The sequence below is a fragment of the Lytechinus variegatus genome, chromosome 4 (assembly GCF_018143015.1).
Source record: "Lytechinus variegatus isolate NC3 chromosome 4, Lvar_3.0, whole genome shotgun sequence".
NCBI classification, from domain to species: Eukaryota; Metazoa; Echinodermata; class Echinoidea; order Temnopleuroida; family Toxopneustidae; genus Lytechinus; species Lytechinus variegatus.
The window spans coordinates 54,026,259-54,045,727 of record NC_054743.1 but is presented as its reverse complement, the minus strand read 5'-3'; the positions used below and the strand labels follow the sequence as shown (position 1 = coordinate 54,045,727).

The 19,469-nt window shown below is 38.9% G+C and overlaps 2 protein-coding genes across 4 annotated transcripts in view; one reads left to right on the top strand and one right to left on the bottom strand.

Annotated features, from left to right (window-relative positions):
- The window catches only part of LOC121414339 (5-methyltetrahydropteroyltriglutamate--homocysteine methyltransferase-like), a 53,030-nt gene extending 44,442 nt beyond the window's left edge, over positions 1–8,588 (bottom strand). Inside the window, exon 1 of the mRNA XM_041607485.1 lies at positions 8,548–8,588. The gene's annotated coding sequence lies outside the window, so the exon portion shown is untranslated. The remainder of the gene's footprint in view (positions 1–8,547) is intronic.
- Positions 8,589–18,303: 9,715 nt separating this feature from the next.
- LOC121414338 (unconventional myosin-VI-like) overlaps positions 18,304–19,469 on the top strand; it is a 53,669-nt gene continuing 52,503 nt past the window's right edge. Inside the window, exon 1 of one of the 3 annotated variants that reach the window (XM_041607481.1) lies at positions 18,304–18,438. The gene's annotated coding sequence lies outside the window, so the exon portion shown is untranslated. The remainder of the gene's footprint in view (positions 18,439–19,469) is intronic. The other 2 variants (XM_041607480.1, XM_041607482.1) reach the window with 2 other exon arrangements.

Here is a 19,469-nt window from a genome sequence, read left to right as displayed (position 1 = left end):
ATATGTCTGGTATAATTATTGGCATCTGCAGCTTATTTGTGAGGTATTTTCACAGAGACCCTGAGTCAACATAAGTATTTTGATATAATCTATAATGTGTGCATGCACAAAATGAAATACCTCAGACTTCTGACCTTTAAACTCATGACTTAATATCAAATCTATATACAAGCAATGCATCTACCAACATGTATAACAATTACATAGCTACCAAAATTCAGAAGCAGATAACAGTCTTACTTCATGAAAACAGGAGTACACATGTACTTGCCAACTGCATACATTTTACATGGGAATTGACCGACATATAAGCTAGATTCTGCAATTCGCACACTAACGGGAGGGAGTACCTCTTTTTGGTTTTGAATAGAATTGGTTGTAAGGCTATGCAGTTACTTAATAAGGTATAACAAGGCATGTATATTTGTTAGTTGTCAAAGTTTGCAAAGCATATGAAAATAACTACAAAAGTAAAGTTTGAGGTATAACAAGTCATCAAGTTTGAGGTATGGCAAGGCATCTCATAGTAAAATTCAAGTGTAATGTATAAAAAGACAAGTGGAAAGACAGCAGCAAGTTTCATGTATGTACCCGGTATATCAAGGTATCTGAACACACGAGTTTCAAGTTTAATGTATAAAAAGGCATGTGGAAAGTGAAAACACAGAAGTCAAGTCAAAGGTCCAACAAGGCATCTGATGACACATGTACCTAAACCATTCAAGTTTATAAGGTATATCAAGGCATCTGAAAACACCTACAATATTCAAGTTTAAGGTTTAACAAGATATCTGGAAAAAAAAAGTTTAAAAAATTTCGAACATCAATTCTAAAAACAGATAATTAGACTTGCCAGTGGCGTACCGTGGGTCACGGCATTGGGGGGCACCAGTAGAAAAATCGGGTCACTTAGGGAGCGCGCGAAGCGCGCTCAGTTGTCAGGTATACTGACCTAATAGAGATATTTTAAGGACATGCAGTGCCATCAAACGAATATGTATCTCACTGATTAAATAATGCGAGCATGAGCTGAAAATTTTTTATTTTGAGGGCTAAAAATTGACATTATAAGCGAATTGTTTTGTAATCCTGATACTTAACTGTCTCGTTAAACAAACAAAGCGAGCGCGAAGCGCGAGCTAAAATTTTTGTATATACTGACCCTAAACAAGGAAATTTTATGGATTATATGTTAGAATCCATTAAGAGTATAAATATCTCACCATAGTCATCTAATGCTATAGTGCCATCCTTTGCTGATTTAAATTGTTAGAATTACATCTAAACACAGTCATGAAGCAACTTTTGTAGTCATGTAATGATTATCATACATATCTTACTAATCAAATATACTGCAAGCGCGAAGGCGCGAGCTGAAAATTTAGGAAATATAGACCTGAAGAGGGGCATTCTAAGGGTTGTTTGTAGGAATTCTCTAAGACCCTACGTATTTGACTAACCAAATGATGCGAGCGCGAAGCGCGAGCTTAAATTTTTGTATATATTGACCCCAAACATAGATATTTTAAGGACTATAGTTACGAATCCATTAAGTCAGAGTATACATATCTCACCATAGTAATCTAATGCAAGTGCCAAGCGCTTGCTGATTTTGCTAGAATTATATCTAAACACATGGAGCACTTTTTGAAGTCATTGTAATCATGATTATCATACGCATCTCACTAATGAAATACTGCGAGCGCGAAGCGCGAGCTAAAATTTTTTGATATTCAGATCAGAAAAATTGACATTTAAGGACTGATTTTAGGAGTTCATGAAGAGCAGAAATCTCACCAATCCACTAATGCGAACGTTAGCACGGACAGGAAATGTTTTATATTAAGACCTTAAAATAGGGCAATAACTTTCAGTAGTCATAAAAAAGAATATATTACTACTTAAAACAATAATAACTCTAATTGAGAGGAAATGTATTATTTTGTTGTACATTGATTTGAAAACGGGAGGCTTTAGTACAGCAGTTTTATATATCTCGTTAAAAAGTCTATGTGAGCGCCAGGAACAATGAAGACACAATTAAGCAAAAAAGTAAAGTTGTGAAAAAATGCTTCTTATGTTACATAACATAATATAATACTATGATAAACAATTTCTTCTTTCCCCCACTACGTTTCTCTTCCTTTTTCCCTCTTTTTCTCCTTTTCCCCGTTTTTTTTTGGCCAGCCGATGGGGGGGGGGGCACGTGCCCCCACATGCCCCCCCGTAATTACGCCACTGAGACTTGCTATTGTATTTCAAAAAGTTGAATTTCGCAGAATCAAAAAGAACGACACTTCGCACAGATATCGTAGGGAATTGTGGGACGGAAAAAAATGTTTAATGCATGAGGACATGAATAAAACATTAGCGTTTTATCCAATCATACAAGTGCATTATGCGTATTTTGACGTCAGTATCATGAATTAAACATTGCCTTCCAAAATCAACCTTCAATTTGGCCAAATGGCAGCCATGTTTGTTATGTACAAAACCTATGGAAAATCAAAAACGCATGAAAAGAGTTGCCTCTCTAGCTCTTACGTTTCCGTAAGATCCTGGATCTTACGTATACGTAAGCTCCCGAAGGGAGCTAGAGAGGCAACTCTTTTCATGCGTTTTTGATTTTCCATAGGGATGTTTTGGACAACTCACCCGGTAGACAACTCAGTCACCCCGAGACCGCTCATCCGGCCTCGGTTCAGCAAGGGCGAGTTGTCTCACATTTTGTAGGGTCGGGGAAAATGGTTTCACCAAAAAAGTCCAAATTATGCTAAAATTATGCTAAATTTTGTCAAATTATGCCAAGCATAATGCCAGATGCTGAAGCGGTCGAAATTATGCCAAAAAGCATAATTATGCCAACTCTGGCAACTATGCTTCGAATGCATATTATAGCATGCTGTACAATGTATTTTGAAAAATGTGAAATACCTGTCTTTCGTGGGGGCATTTTTGTTCTTTGTGGAAGTAAATGAAAAACAATTAAAAAGAGTACATGAATAATCAAGACACCAAATCAGGTGCTTATCTCACCACCATTTCATTCGTGCTGTGTGTGCAGGGCAGTGGTTTTGTGCATTGGCGGCGGAAGCAAAACATATAGGAGGGGACAACGAAAAAAATTTTGAGAAGCAAAAAAAAAAGGTTCTCAACCCAAAAATTTCAGGGGGGACGTAGGAAAATAAATTGACAAGCAAAAAAAATAAAAATGAAAAAATAAAAAAGGTCATCGACAAGAAATTTAGGGGGTCGTCCCCCCCCCCTCCTCAAATTTGGGGAGACACGTCCCCCCCCCCCCCCCCCGCTTCCGCTACCTATGGTTGTGTGTCCTATACTTTCCTAAAAGTTCACTTTTTTGAGTTTTTATATTCACAGTTTTTACGTATGACCAGTATTCATTCTCATTTAAGGACCTAGAAGTACCTTTTTAGGAATACTCTGATGTTGATGATATATCCAGCGACTTTTTGGACATACTGAGATATTGAGGTCAGCCATCTTGGTGTAGTCCCAGTAACTATGTTTTGTGACATGTTGTGACAGCAAAATATCTAGGTGAGAACTTGCTTCTTATCATAATTGAGAGCTGAAAAGTACACCCTTACTTCAGTTAAGCTATGCTTACTCTTTGTGGCTAGTGGAGAGATACAGTATTTGTGAGCTTTTTATGATTTTTTTAATGCTGTCCTTTATTTATTTGTGGACTTTAAAAACTTTGCCATTTAGTTACTAAGACTTGTACGTGTACATGTATGCAACAATCAGTAGGTTGGTATTTTCTTTTTCTAATTCTTTGGAATAATTACTGAGAGGATCATAGTGGAATTTGTACGTTCTGACCTTACACATTGGTTTGGCTATTACCGAGGCTATCATTTTTGATGCTCGATCATATATCTATGATTCATTATGCTCGAATTCATCAGAGCAGAAGATCAACAGCATACTTTCGACAACTCCACTTGAATTGAGGAAAAACTGCCAAAGAAAGAATTTAACAGATTGCATTTACCAGAAGTAGGTCATATCTGAGGATCTGATGGCAAATGCTTGAGGAGTAGAAAAAATGATAATCCCCTCTCTATTCCTGAGTGGTAGACTTGAGCTTATTCCCGGACCCAACTCGGTTTTATTATGGCGAATATGGGCATGAAGTTAAAAATGATGATGCTGGTTTAGCCTGTGACCACTGTAATGTCTGGTTTCTTTGCCAATGTATGGTAATTACTGACAGTCATTATGAAGCACTGTACGTGTAATGACTCTAACATTTCCTGGATCTGCAGTTGTGGACTTCCCAATTTTTGGCATGGGTTATTCAGAACCTTCATCTATGTTGACACATCGAATTCCTTTACCCCTCTAATGACTGACAAGTCGTCTAGACCATCAAGCCCTGATATTTCAAGCGTAGAAAGGTCTTCTCCTCGGCCGCATGACATCAACGCCATAGAGAAACGCCCCAAGAGCAAAGAAGAAGTCCAAATCTCGTCGAACAAAGCGTCGTGGGATGCAAGTTAACTGCGATAGACTGCGACAGACTGCGACAGTTTGAGAAGAGTAAAATGGATTTCCAGACTGCTCTTGCCCAACATGATCCAGAAATACTTGGATGCGAATCAAAACTGAATGCTGACGTTCCGACATATTCTATCTTTACAGAAAACTATGAAGTGTACAAAAGGATCGCAATGGATTTGAAGGTAATGTGTTTGTTGCAGTTGAGAGGGTCTTGGCTTCAATCAGGCGTCATGGCGGTTTGATTGCTCTGCAGAAGCATGCGGGCATCCAAAGACTTTGTCAAAGGAAGGCCAGCATCTATCTTGGTAACTTCTACAGACCACCTGGTTCTAAGGATGACGTGATTGATGGATTACAAGGTTGCATCAGTAATATCTTTCGAAAGCACAGGAAATTGCCTGCTTTAGTCCTAGCGGGAGATTTTAATCTACCGGATATTGACTGCTGTAAAGTTGTAACATCGAACCTTAGAACTCATGCAATTCATTCTCACTTCATCAATCTTGTGAATGGATGAAGTTTAACCCAGATGGGTAGGGAGCCTACAAGACCGGCCTCTGGAAATATCTTAGATCTTATAATCACACCTGATGCTGTGAATAATACCCAAACAAAACCTGGGATCAGTGACCATGACATCATTCTGTTTTACATCAATATGCGACCCAAACTAAAAAAAAACAGTGCGGAGAATTTACCAGTATGACAAAGCCGACAAACAAGACATTAAGGGGGCTGCTCTCAGATGTCATATGACTACTTTGAAAGATATCCTGAAGAAATCTCTGTAGAAGATAATTGGATGTTCTTCATGACTTCTTTTTTGTCAATCATGTCTCACATTCCCCCGCAGGAATTCGAGGCCCAAGACAAGCCACTCGTACATCACCCCGACGATCATACGGGAGATGAAAAGGAGGGACAGGCTATACAAGAAGGCAATACGTTCAAGGTCACATTCAGATTGGGAAACATGAAAAAACAAAGAGAAATTCTGTTCAAAGAGCAAAAGAATCAGCTCACAGTGAATATCTTCAAAATGTTGCTGGAGGATGTCCAAAGAAAATCTGGAGGTACGTCACAGTTCAGCGGAGAAAGTCGGGAGGAATCCCAACTTTAAAAGTAGTAAATATTTCCTATGTATCCAATGAGGAGAAAGCAAATGCTCTAAATGCTCAGTTCTCTTCAGTTTTTACACATGATAATGCTTCATCTGTACTGCCAGACAAGGGTCCCTCACCAATTGAAGATCTCTTCATCAGCTTAAGAGGAGTGAATATACAACTGAAAGAACTTTACACCAACAAAGCCAGTGGTCCAGATGAAATACCTGCTAGAATGTTAAGAGACTATGCAGATGAGATTAGCTCAGTCCTTACTCCTCTCTTCCAAGTGATTGGCTCAGAGCTCAAGTGGCCAGCATCTACAAGCCTGGCAACAAGATTAACCCAGCTGCAAGATCCTAGAGTATATTGTATTGAGCCACATGTCAAAGTACTAGGAAAAGAATAGTATCATCAACCCAAACCAACATGTATTTAGGAAGGGACTGTCATGCGAAACGCAACTTGCTAAGGCCATCAATGACTGGGCATACAACATCGACCAGCAATGTCAGATGCCTTCTTCCCTGAATTAAGTTAGGCCTTCGATAAAGTATCACACAGGAAGCTGCTCTACAAATTTGAGTATTATGGCAATACTGCAAATGCATGGATGGATCAAAGGTTTTTTCTATCAGGCAGATCTCATGATCAGTCAGTTCATGTTGATGGAACATCCTCACGACGAGTACTCGGGCCTGCTGATGAATGTGTGCTGTATCGGAAAGTCAAGACAAGAAATGACAACGCAATTCACCAGCGAGATCTTTCAACATTATCGGATTGGGCAAAATTGTGGCATATGTCCTTCAATGTCAAGACGTGTGCCCACATGTGTAGCTCATTGAAACGACAACCCTTGGCTTGCAACTTTACTATCAGTGACCAACCTGTTCCAACGGCAACCTCCTGTAAATACCTGGGTGTGATCATCACAGACAACCTGAGTTAGAACTCCCATGCACAGTAGATATCCTCCAAAGCTGCTCGTACTCTGAATCATACGTCGAGCATTCGGTAAATGTGACCTGCAAGTGAGAGACATTGCATTGCATACAAGCAACTTGTCAGACCTCAACTTGAGTATGCTTCATGTACATAGAATCCTCACATGCAGAAAGATGTAAACATTATTGAGAACATTCAGCGTCAGGGTGCTAGGTTTGTCCTTCACAACTATAGCAGAGAATCCAGTGTAACATCGATGTTGTCAACTCTTCACTGAGATATTCCCCATCACAGACGCCTTGTTAGCCAATGTGAGATTTTTTTTACAAAATTCATCACAATTTTCTTTACATCAACATGCCACATCAGATTAAGCTAAGCAGCAATTCTTGTCCACAACGTTCACAACACACTGGACATCACCTCAAGTACACCCATCAATTTTGTAGAGTGAACTGCTACATGGCATTAAGAACCGTCTGTATTTGGAATCCTCTCCCAAACGCAACTGTAACTTCGACCTCTATAGCTGACTTCCGAGGAGAAATATTATATATATCATTCAGCAAATGTCAGAGGGACACACACGCACCACCCGCACACTGCACCTAGCACAAAGTATGTAGTGCATCAAGAATATCACCACAGGAGCACCACATCACCTGAAGCACTAGCAGCACCTGACACAGCACAACCCTCTCCCAGGACAGTGTGTACGCCTTTTGGGAGAGTTCTTCTTCAAGGTTCAAAGTCACGTTAGTACCAATGATCTACCTCTGATCATGTGCATAATCATGATAATCTTCTGATCATGCACAGAATGGAACTACGAACTGGCTTATTTGAGGATTGAGTAGAGAGGACATGGAGAAAAAGAGAGAGAGAGAAGGTGGGATGTGACACGTCCCATGTAATGCAATCACAACCGACATGAATATGATTATTTCACAATGAAATTATACATATTTTGTATAAACCTTTTCCTGGAGTTACGATTACTGTATCATTAATATTTGGCGTACACTGTTAAGAAACGTTGTTGAAAATGTTACACAACGCTGTTTACTTTCCAGTTTAAATAACCATTCTTAGATAATAAATTCATTGTTGATTTAGATATCAAAAATCAAACTTTGTTGTTTAAGACTTTGAAAACTTGTTCATACAACAGTATCGTATGCAAATGTTAAACTGTTTTACTACATGGTCAATATAGGCGTACGTATGAGCAACTCAAAACGACTCTCTCATTGGAGGTGAATTCTTCCTATGTCATCAATAAGTGCTTCAGGGGGCTGGACCAACATTTCATTAGTTGAGTGGGCTTTTGGGGCTAACTTGGGGCAGAGAACACGTCTCAATTTGTTAGGTATTTTTCTTATTTTCCCATTACTTCCGAAATACTTTAAATTCAAAGAGCATCATCCCGACGGGAGGAATCCCTCCTTCATTCGGAAACTAGACGAATTTTGCATTTTTTCTGAACAAAAATGTCCACCCCCCCCCCCTTCCCTTTGAAATTCAAGATCCGCCCCTGACTGTAGCAGCACTCCTGTTGAAAACGCGTTCCCATTGACAGGTTACCGGACTTTTCGCATTTCCTCCGAGGAAACTCTCTACAACATGTGCAAATCACCCAGGATGGTCACCTAGCCTGTTAAAGCATACATTATTCGTTGCTATGCCAGCATATGGCAGTCTCTGGGAAGGCCTACCGATTAATTGTCATAAACAACCTTTACTTTCATTTAAACGTATGATAACTACAAAATATGTAGAATTTTTATGAGAAGGAAAATTGATCGAGAGGTATGCGATTGTACGTTAAGAAGATAGACTAACTTTCAGCCAAATATCCGCGATATGGGTTATTTCCTATCACTCATATATTATTTCTCTCACAAAATGTTAATTCAGACTCGGTATCACTACAATTAACGAAACAGAGAAAGAAAATGTCTGCCAATATTACCTGCGATTCGCACACAACCCGCAACCGTACACACGCACCGGACACAGTTTAGAAAGACTTGTGAATTGTACATGTACATGTGAAGGAAGTTCATGTACAATTCAGTGGACTCATTCAGGCGCTACGTTTTACCGAGTGACAATGTGCGCTTTATACGTTTACATCTAGCTTGAGCGCATGCATAATAATATGGCGAAAATAATTTGGAAGCACATGTATAAGCCAGTTCGTAGTTCCTTTCTGCGCATGATCGAAAGATTCTACGCATGATCAGAAGAAGGTCATTTGTACTTAAGTGACATGGTGCTTTAAAATCTAATGAGATAAGCACCAACTTTGATGTCTTGATTATTCATATATTCTTTTGAATTCTCGTTTTCATTTACATCCACAAAAAAAACAATGCTTCCTCGAACGACTGGTATTTCACCTTTGCAAAGTACATTGTGCACTTGCTATGATATGCATTTAAAGTAGGAATGCAACAAATGCCTTCATTAAGTGTTCATTTGTGTGCTATTCTAGTCACCTGGTCTATTCAATTTCTTCATGTAAGGCAAGCTTACGTAATATTTTGCTTTGAAATCTGCCTATCATGATGAAAGAAATGAAAGGTCATTTGACCGAAATTGTCCATGAAGTAACTACGAACTGGTCTATTGTGAATTGAATTAATTGAAATTAAGTGGCGCATGCTTGCGACCAGCGAGCACCCCCCCCCCCCCAACACACACACACACGATTTTATTTTCAAGTAGGCCTACCGGGGAGAAGAAAGAGAAGGGCACAATAAGGTGAAGAAATATATACAGTGCTTTTTATCAAAAGAAAGTTTACACTTAGAAAAAATCCTGTAAAATTATACATTTGTAATATGCTGAAGATTTTTTCCACATTTTAACATTGGTGGAGATCCATTTAAAAATGGCGATAAAACTGTCGAAAAATATTTCCGCTTGAGTGAGCACCACTTACTTTTGAAAAGATAGTGAAAAATTATTAGCGCAGAACTTTGAAATTATCGTGCAAATAATAATAGAGCTTAGGCCTAACCATGACGTGGAATTTAGCCAGTAATTTGATTTGAAGATATCTTTAACCTTTTTAAACTTGTTTCCTTGCCCAAAACTCTTCGAAGAGTGCATTGCGCCCCATCACACTCCCCCACATACCAAGGGTATCGTGACGATATTTACTTTACACTGAGATGTGATTTACATAAAATGGCTTCGGCTTGATTTTTATTTTTTTAATCACTGTCAAGCTTGGGAAAAATTATAGAAACAAGTATTAAATGAAAAATGGAATGTCAGCCCAGTTTGAATGATAAAAAAACTTAGTGAAAAAAATGCTGGAGAAGTCTGATATAAACTTTTGTTCCCAGATTTATATGTCTTCAGATTCAGCTGGCACAAAAAGGGTAAAGGTTGTGCTTACTAAGTGTTTAAATTTCAATTTTGGTGGCAAAATTGCTGCAAAATGCTGAAATGTATCCGTTTTATTTCAATTGACTAAAAGTGTAAGGGAAATGTTTGAGAAATGTTACGCAGGGTAAGTTTGATTTCGACCTTTCACCCTGACACGTGAAAACGATCATTTCCCCGCAAACAGATTTCTGCGACCTTTAGAAAAATGGACAGTGCTCACTCAAGTGTAAAATTCTGTCATAACTTTTAGTTTCATTGGAAAGATGAGACACAAACCCAAGAACAGTAAACGGACCGTGACCCGGACGAGACAAAGCATTGGGGGCACAGCTTTGTCTGTGAACAATGCTGTGCCCCCCCCCCCCTCCCCCCATGCTTTGTCTAGTCCGGGTCACGGTCCGCCACTGCCCAAGAATATAATTATGTGAAAATATTATCCACATATTTTATACTTGATAATTCCCAGGGCTTTTTCAAAGCGTTAACTTTTTTGATGCGCACTGTAGTATAAAAGAACTGAACTGATCCATATAATTAACCTCGGTCTGATCGAGCTCCACCTTTTTTCATTTCTTACTCTTAATTTAATTTCTTAAGATAAATGCATGCTTATAATATTAAGTACCCAATTATTTCTATTATTGATATTTACAAAAAAATGCATCATAAGTGGACCCCTCCCCCCATTTCCATTTCTTTATTTTTTTAATTTGATATAATCAGTCAATGCAGTTAGTGATCCACACATCTTGACAAGATAACACATGATGATGTTCCACAGCATTCTTATTGCGCCATATATATATATATATATATATATATATATATATATTTCCGTTAAACATGTTAAAAAAAGACATATTCATATAGGAGCAGGTTCATAAAGCTAATTAGGCCTAGTACATATCTGCTGAAACTTGTTTTGAGGGACGATTTGAAGACAGATTTCAATGTTGTCAATTTCCCGGAGCGATGAAGGGATCCAAAGGCTTGGATCAATAGATGAAAAAGCACGGTCTTCATATCCCTTAAGGTGTGTGACGGGTATGATGTATATGAAGGGTGACACCAATACCAGTTTAACACAAGCCAGGACGTAGACGGCGTTGTTCTATTAGGGAGACCATGCACATAAACTAAGGACAGCCTTGATAGTCAGAAGGATTTTGAATTCGATACTGGACTTAACTGGTAACCATGCAATGCAACTCCGTGAGAACAAGGGTATGTAAGCAGGAGAGCAGCAGCATTAATGTACGTCCTGGAGTCTGTTCAACATAGCAGAAGGAGGACCAGCCAGCAGACTGTTACATAACTCAAAGGTGATTAAGTAATAAATTAGGCTTTCTGCTGCAGAACTTATACTGATCTTTCAGCTGACATATTTCATAACTGGTAGGTCGCTTTGCACACCTTGGAAATATGCTTGTCCATCTTTATAGACTGGTCGAGGAAACCCAAATTACGAGCATTCTCTGAAGGAGGGACAGACACACTGCCAACTTGACAATCTTGTTTCGCCTATGTGGTAGAGAAAAGACTAGAATATCCAGTTTTGTCATCATTCAGCTTGATAAAAAAAAATTACCATCCATGCATTGGCGGATTTCTGCCAGGCAGGTAGTCAGACGCGCCATCAGCATTATCATCTCTCAAACTTGAGTCGAAGGTCATGTACAATCGCAAATCATAAGAGGTACAGTATACAAAAAGACAGAGTAGCGGTCCGAGGACGGAACCTTGCGGAACACCGTCCTTCAAGAGAGCCTCCAGTCTCACAAAGACCCATTGATATTGACCATTCGTCGTCTGCAGTGGAGATACGACCAGAACGCTAGGGCAGTGGCATCAACCTTAAACTTTACTGGCATGCATGTCTGGAGAAGTGCTTTATGATCGTGTCAAATGCTGCATCTGAGAGGACGATGTCCGCATTTGTGTTGTCAACTGCTCTCAACATGCTCAAGAAGAGCTGTGTGTATTTGAGTTTTGTCAGACGTGTATCAATCAGATATGATTATTTACGTCTGGGACCGACCTTTAACGTCACCATCCGAAAGACGTGACCAGGGCACTGTAGAGCTGTTTATATGAAATATGGAGAAGGGAATAATATAATAATAAGAACAAGAGGAAGGAGGAGAAGAAGAAGGAGACTGAAAAGTATAATTCAATTAGGAGGAGGAAAAGAAGAAAAAAATTGAAAATGAAGGTGAAGGAAAATATCAAGTTTAATGTGATAGGGAAAGAGTTCCAGTATTTTATTGCATTATTATACAACAGTTGCTGATAACGGTTCTTAAAAAGCACCTTTTCTCATATTATAGGATATAATCTCAGCTCTTGCTTCGCGTTCTCATTATATGAGACAGGATGGGGCCGGGGCAGTCTTCCTATGGACTTTACAGGTTTGTTAAAAGAGTTTAAAACACGCAGCTCGTATTTAACATTATAAACAAAGAACCATGCTTAAAAGATAAGACAGTCCACCCAAACAAGAAGTTGGTTTCAATAAAAAGAAAAAATCCAACAAGCTAAACCCAAAATCGGATGTAAAAATAAGAGAGTTACGATTTTTTTAGATTATAATTTCACAAAACAGTTGTTATGCACATCTTTGTCGGAATGTAATTAAGGGCACTGATGACGTCATCATTTCGCTATTTCTCTTACATTTATTATATGATATGATACACTATGATTTTTCTCCTCATTGTCGGGTAAAACAAAGTTTTATTCCTCCAACATGTGGCGGCCTATACCATTATGGATCAGTATGGATCAGTATACTTGGTCATTAATGTAGGTACCATTTTGCGTCCCAGAAAAAAACGAAACCGAGATTTAGTGATGATTTATCATAACTTAATCATTAATTAAAAAAAGACAAATGACCTACCAATGTAAAGCTTAGAATCCCTTCTTTCATCTGGCCTTATTATTCCTCGTTCACGTATGAGTGAGCAAAAACAATTTGAAGAAAGGATACCAAAACCTCATTTGGCGGGGGCCTAATTTCAAACTAAAAACCACATGCCTAAAAATTTCAATATCTGCTCTTTTATTTGATACCTTAATCACAGAAAATGGTCAAGAAGTACAAAATTTATGCTCTCTCAAAACAATGCTTGTATTTCCATAATTTCATTAAATAGACGTGTTTTCACCGATTTCCCACAGAAGTTTATCACACGGTAGAAGAATTAATGCATGGCTGATCGTCAACAAAACGGAGTGTCGAATGAGTTTGAACGCTAGCCTGTAAAACCTCTTCATTTTATGAAATGATTGTGATTCAAGCCTTATTTCGCATAGCCAGAACTTATTGTTATTTCTCTACCATTTTTTGTAATTGAGGTATCAAATTAAAGAGCAGATATTGAACCTTTTGAAAATGTGGTTTTCTTTTTGAAACCCAGATACAGCCCGCAAAGTGACTTTTTGGTATCCCCTCTTCAAATTGTTTTTGCTCACTCATGCGTGAATGAAAAATAATCTAAGTAATTTCAGATGAAAGAGGAGATTCTAAGCTTTAAATTGGTACGTCATTTGTCTATTTTATTAATGATTTAGTTAGGATAAATCATTGATGAAGCTCGGTTTCGTTTTTTCTGGGACGCACTGTATTCAAACATTTTTTTATAGTATTAGTGATTGACATCATTGACTCTCAGATCATTTGCATGTGACTGGGTTGTGCATAAATAAGGTTTGGGAAGAATAAGCAAAATCGAAATTTTCATAACTTTCTTATTTTCCATCTGATTTTGATTGTTTTGCGTTATGCATGTATCATTTTCCTCTAAAACTGATTCAAATACACTTTTGCGGATGGGCTTAATTGACCTTTGAGTTTATAATAAATATTAAATCCCGATATTTGTAGTAACCAAAGTCAAACTATATTTTGTTGAAGATCATAGCCATACGTAGGGAGTGGAGGGTGGAGGCCGGGGGCATGCAGGCCGGTACGTAGTACGGTACGTTGCTTTCCATGTCGACATAATAAGGTTATAACCTTATTATATTTTGTCGACATGGCAAGATAAAGTATCTCGCCAAGTTGATGGCACTTTAGGCTCCTGATATTTTCGCTTGATTTCACAAAACAGTCATAGAACCTATATGCACACAATGTTGGTATGCAAATGAGGAGAGTGATGATGTCATCCACTCTATTTCTTTTATATTATATCATATGAAATTTGATATAATCACGAAATGTTCTGATTTTCTCCTATCGTCAAATGAAACAGTGACTATTTTCTCCCTGAGCATGTGTGGAGTTAGCATTGTTTAATACTATCTAATTCAGTCAAGTCGGTCCCTAGCTGTGGTCAAATCTGTAAAAAAAAAGAACTATTGTATAGTTCAAATAATAAAAAAAAGAAATAAGTGAGTGGAAGATATCATCGACAGATCCATTTGCATGTCACTGATTTATACATATCACTGTGTTTTTTTAATAAGCGAAACTTTAAACTGCCTAACTATTTCATCCGATTTTGATGAAATTTTCAGCATGTTCAGTGTTGTGCTAGTTTGATTCTTCTCTATTTATTCCAGTGGCGGATCCAGAGCGGGCGCCCCGGGCGCGCGCCCCCCCCCCCCCCCCCTATTTTCGCCGGATTTTTTTTTTTTTTTTTTTTGGATGGTTATATTTACTGGATTGGTACAATGTAGTTAATTTCAAGGGCTAGATCTAGTCAAAACTATATTTTAACTTACGCTCATGGCCTTTGTGTTCGCACAAATGCACCTCTGTCATACTGTATTGCAATATGTAAATTCCGGAATTCCAGGGCGCGCAAGTCGATTGGTTGGAAAGTTGCACCACTTGTAATCGGGAGTTGCAGTGCAGTGACCAGTGTGAAGATGTTGGATTGGATATCATTTTTTCCCGAAATTTTGTGTTTTTTGTAACATGCGTTTGTCCGTCTTTATGGCAAATACATGTAAATTGTAAGTAACAGATCGCGAGAGAAAGTGTCAACGATGCGAATGATGTCTATCCCCGAGATTATTCTTCACTCAAAGATGAAGCCCTGTATCAGGCGCCACGTGCGCAGCATTATCATTCTGCCTTGGTCATGTACGTTTTCACTGAAATGTATAGGTCAGACATATTTGTATTTAATGTAAACTAACTTTTACACTTTCTGGTAGATTCAGAGGCATATTATCCAGGGCGCCCCAACCATAGGCGGATCCAGGGGGGGCCCGGGCCCCCCCTATTGGCGGAGCAAAAAAAAGAAAAAAAGGGGAAAAGGAAGGAAAAATGAAAAAAGGAAAAGAGAGGAGAAAAGAAGGAAGGCAAGCATAAGAGGAGGAAGATGAGTGAATAAAATAAGATAAGGGGAATTAAGACTTGGAAATTATTTTTTTTTTAAATCTTTCATGTCGGGATAAAAAAATTTTCGCTCGCGCTTTGCGCTCGCATTGCCTTTTAGGTGATATCTTGCTCAATATGGACCTTAAAATATCAAATTCTGAAGTCAATATACAAAACATATTTCAGCTGGGAAATTGAACTTTCATTATTTTGTTTTATTCACAAATTGATTTTTTAAAAGTGTAAAAAATTTTGTTTTATGGTCTGAATATTAACAATTTCTGCTTGCGCTGCGCGCTCGCAAAATTTGATTTGTCAGGTACCTATTATTTTCCTGTATTCCATGAAGTTCTCAAAATATCCCTATTTAGGTCAGATTGTCAAAACGTATCAGCTAGCGCTGCACGCTTGCATTTTGATTAGTGAGTTATGTATATCTCAATATTAATTATAAAACAAACTACTTAAAATCACCATTTGATGACAATTAATCATAAATTTCTGCTCGCGATTTGCGCTCGCATTGATAGATTTTAAACTCGTGCATCTTATGCATAATTACAAAAGTGCTTAAATGTCCAATTTTCAGGCCATAATATTAATAGATTTTGCGCTCTCATGCTTAGGAAGAGAAATAGGAAGATAGTCATCATTTTCTTATGATGACATAATGTCCTTATAGAACATCCCGGTCCTATGTCAAAACTCAAAGTAACAATAATTTAAAATATCAGCTGTGTTTTAACTGTGATCCTTCTTCACCTCACAATTTTTCCACAAAGTGCTTGCAATACAGAGCGTAAAGTGACCCCTTTTCAGATCTGAATATTATATATTTTTAGCTCGCGCTTTGCGCTCGCTTTATTGATTTCATGGTAAAAAAAAGGTATTTAGAATACCCAAATTCTAGGTCGATATCTCAAACACACGTTTATTCAGATACGCACCTTGTTCTCCATTTAAATAATTATCCAGTTTCAGATAACAATATAAAAAATTGTCTGCTCGCGCTTTGTGCTCGCATTATTAATGTATGAAAATTTCTAATAGCTTAACCTTTTCATGATTTACAAAACATGAATAGAGTGTCCAGAATTTTTCCGCTCGCGCTTCGCGCTCGCATCAATAATGTTCAGTTTTTGTCTCATCCTTTCCACGATTACAAAAAGTGCTTGAAATTTCCATTATTCAGGTAGAAATGTCAAAAATTTCAGCTCGCGCTTCGCGCTCGCAATATTTGAATGTTGAAATATGTAACGTCTTCATGGCTAAGTTCAAGCAGTCCATAACAAATACGTTTTCGATCAGCTCAAAACGTATATAAAAATTTTCCGCTCGCGCTCTGCGCTCGCATTATTAATGTAAGGAAGATCCCCACTTCCTCATCCTTTTCATGATTTACAAAACTTGAATAGAGTGTCTCGTTCAGTAGGTCTAAATCACGAAATTTTTTGCTCACGCTTCGCGCTCGCACTAATCGTTTAGTTATATACCTATTCTGTTAAGTTACAAAAAGTGCTTAGAATTTCCATTCCTTAGGTAAAAATGTCAAAAAATTTCAGCTCGCGCTTCGCGCTCGCATTATTTGATTTTTAAAAATATGTAACGTCTTCATGGCTAACTGCAAGCAAGTCCTTAACAGTACCTTTTCCATCAGTTCATTTTTGCTCGCGCTTCACGTTCGTAATAATTATTCACTTGCATACACATCTTTTTTCAGGATTGCCCAGAATGTTCAAAACTTTTAGAAAAAAGTAAATAAGATTCCCCCCAAAAAAATAGCTCGCGCTTCGCGCTCGCATTATATAAATAATGATTATGGTATTATATATTTATGTTTATTCATAAGAATAAAGCTAAGAAGAGACTAATATGACTACCCCTTTAAAGATACCAAAAATCCCGGCAAATATCATATTCGAGTGGCCGATCGGGGAAAATATGGCTGAAAAAAAAATTCCGGGCCCCCCTATTGGCGAAGGCTGGATCCGCCCCTGCCCCCAACTAAGTTTCGCCGAAGCAATCATTCCAACGAATTATCAAGGAGCAAAATTGTATATTCTCAATCACCAGTCGACCCCACTCCGCGTTTGCTGTGTATAGGCAGCTATATGTCAGCGTAAGGAGCGGAGATTTTATGTGACGGGGGGGGGGTGGGGGTTGGGGGGAGAATAAAAATACTTTCGTGCAAGCAAGTGAAGAGCCTTTGCCAAATGTATGTTTTGAATGACCGCTTATACGGTGTGTGACTGGAAACTAGCTCCTAAATGAGTCAGTATGTGTCTTAGTCATGAAGTTACAGTGATTTAAGTGTGCATTTTTCTTCTAAAGGTGCTCTCAAAATACGACTTTTGGACATGATTTTTTGAAAAAGTCCTTGCCGTGGGAGGGGGGTATCCCCCTCCCACACCCTCCCCCCGCTTGGTCGCTTCGCTCCCTCGCCGCTGGCGCCCCCCCCCCCCTATTTCAAAATCCTGGATCCGCCCTTGTATTCAAATCAACATTTTGCTGGGATGGACTTGACCTTTAATAGAACAACTGTAAAGTCCATAATATGGTATTAAACGTCATTGTATACAAATTTTAAACAGCCCTGCTTTGCTTGTCTCTATTTGGCGTTGTCTTGCATGAATAAGGAACGACCACGCCCATGAATGTGATGCCGGGCGCGTTAACACCCCGGTCAAAACTGTGAAACTACGCAATCCATCACGGAAAATAAGATATATTTCACTTTCATGACGATAAAAACAAACGAATCAATTAAAGTTTGGGTCATGAATTTCAGGATATAAACAGGCATGGGGCATCATGATATAGGTTGAATTATGACTGTATAGGGGTAAATTAAATGGGCCCTATATGCACTTTTATCGAATCATATAATTTGGCCTGGAGTTTTGGACGAAGCGAAAATGACGTCATCGTATACCGGAACTCCCTATGCAAGTTTTTCGTCAGCTGTGTGCTAACATGCGTGTACTGTCTATGGTAAATTACTTACACTTCATTGTAATCTTTGTCACGTTGATTCAGAGGATCGAGGACAAGTTCACAAGTTATTTCTTCCAATAAGAAAGGGACAATATTGTTGCAGTCCTGACATCTTAACAAACTCAATGTTTTTTGCAGGTAGGTAAATCGGGGCGGGTAAAGAGTCCGAGTCGGAACACTTCGTGTGGCGCTAACGACGTACCGTACGTCGTCGTTACCGGTAAGGCGGTATAGCGGAACAGGTGGTGGCTCAAATGCACCACTATAACGTTGTCATGGGTTGTTGCAAAAAACTTGCGGTCAATTGCAAGTCTATTTTGGTCCCTAAAGCTATCATATGTCGGCCAAATCGTGGTTTTGGGAACCACTCGTAGATTTGTGTACGCGCGCTTGTGTACAAAGTGAATGGCGGTGGAAATAGGGAACCGTAGTCTTGAGGACGCAATGATGATGATTTTTTTAGATAGATGACATATCTAAAAAAATCATCATCATTGCGTCCTCAAGACTAAGGGAACCGTGCGTGTGACTGAATAAAGCGCTGCTGTACGAAGTGAACGGTGTGCCCATATGTCTTGCAGTTAATTGCAAATTAATTAGTGATTGATCGCAAATCTGCTCCTTGAAACACGAAATTTAATCTATAACTGATCATCTATAATTTCAACAGTCAGAATTATGGGGATCGATCCGGGGGGGGGCACTCAGTATTTATAATGCATAGTGGGTATGTGCCGCGGGGGGACCCCCATTTTTACATCCAAATTTCCGCTCCAAGGCAGCCATAGCATTTTTGTCTCATTTAGAAAAAAAACAAAGCCACTCCAAGGCATAGCATTCTGTTCTAATTGAGGAATAAGAAGAAAGAAATCCGCTCCAAGGCTTCGCATATTTTTCGTTACGCCGTTCCGGTCGCATTGATCTGCTGCAATTTTGGTGAAAAGCGGCCGCCGAGCGCTGTCCGACCATCGTCTCTGGGCGAGCGCACCCGGCGGAGGCCACGCTAGCTGCATCATGCACGCATACCCGTTCCATATTAGGGGTGCATACGCACGTACTCACGCTGGTGATCCGTTCCAAGGACCCCCGTTTTCACAAAATTGTAGTTCCGTAGCTCGTACGGGGGACCCTCCTTTTTACAATAACCCCGCTCCAAGGCCTCCGTTTTT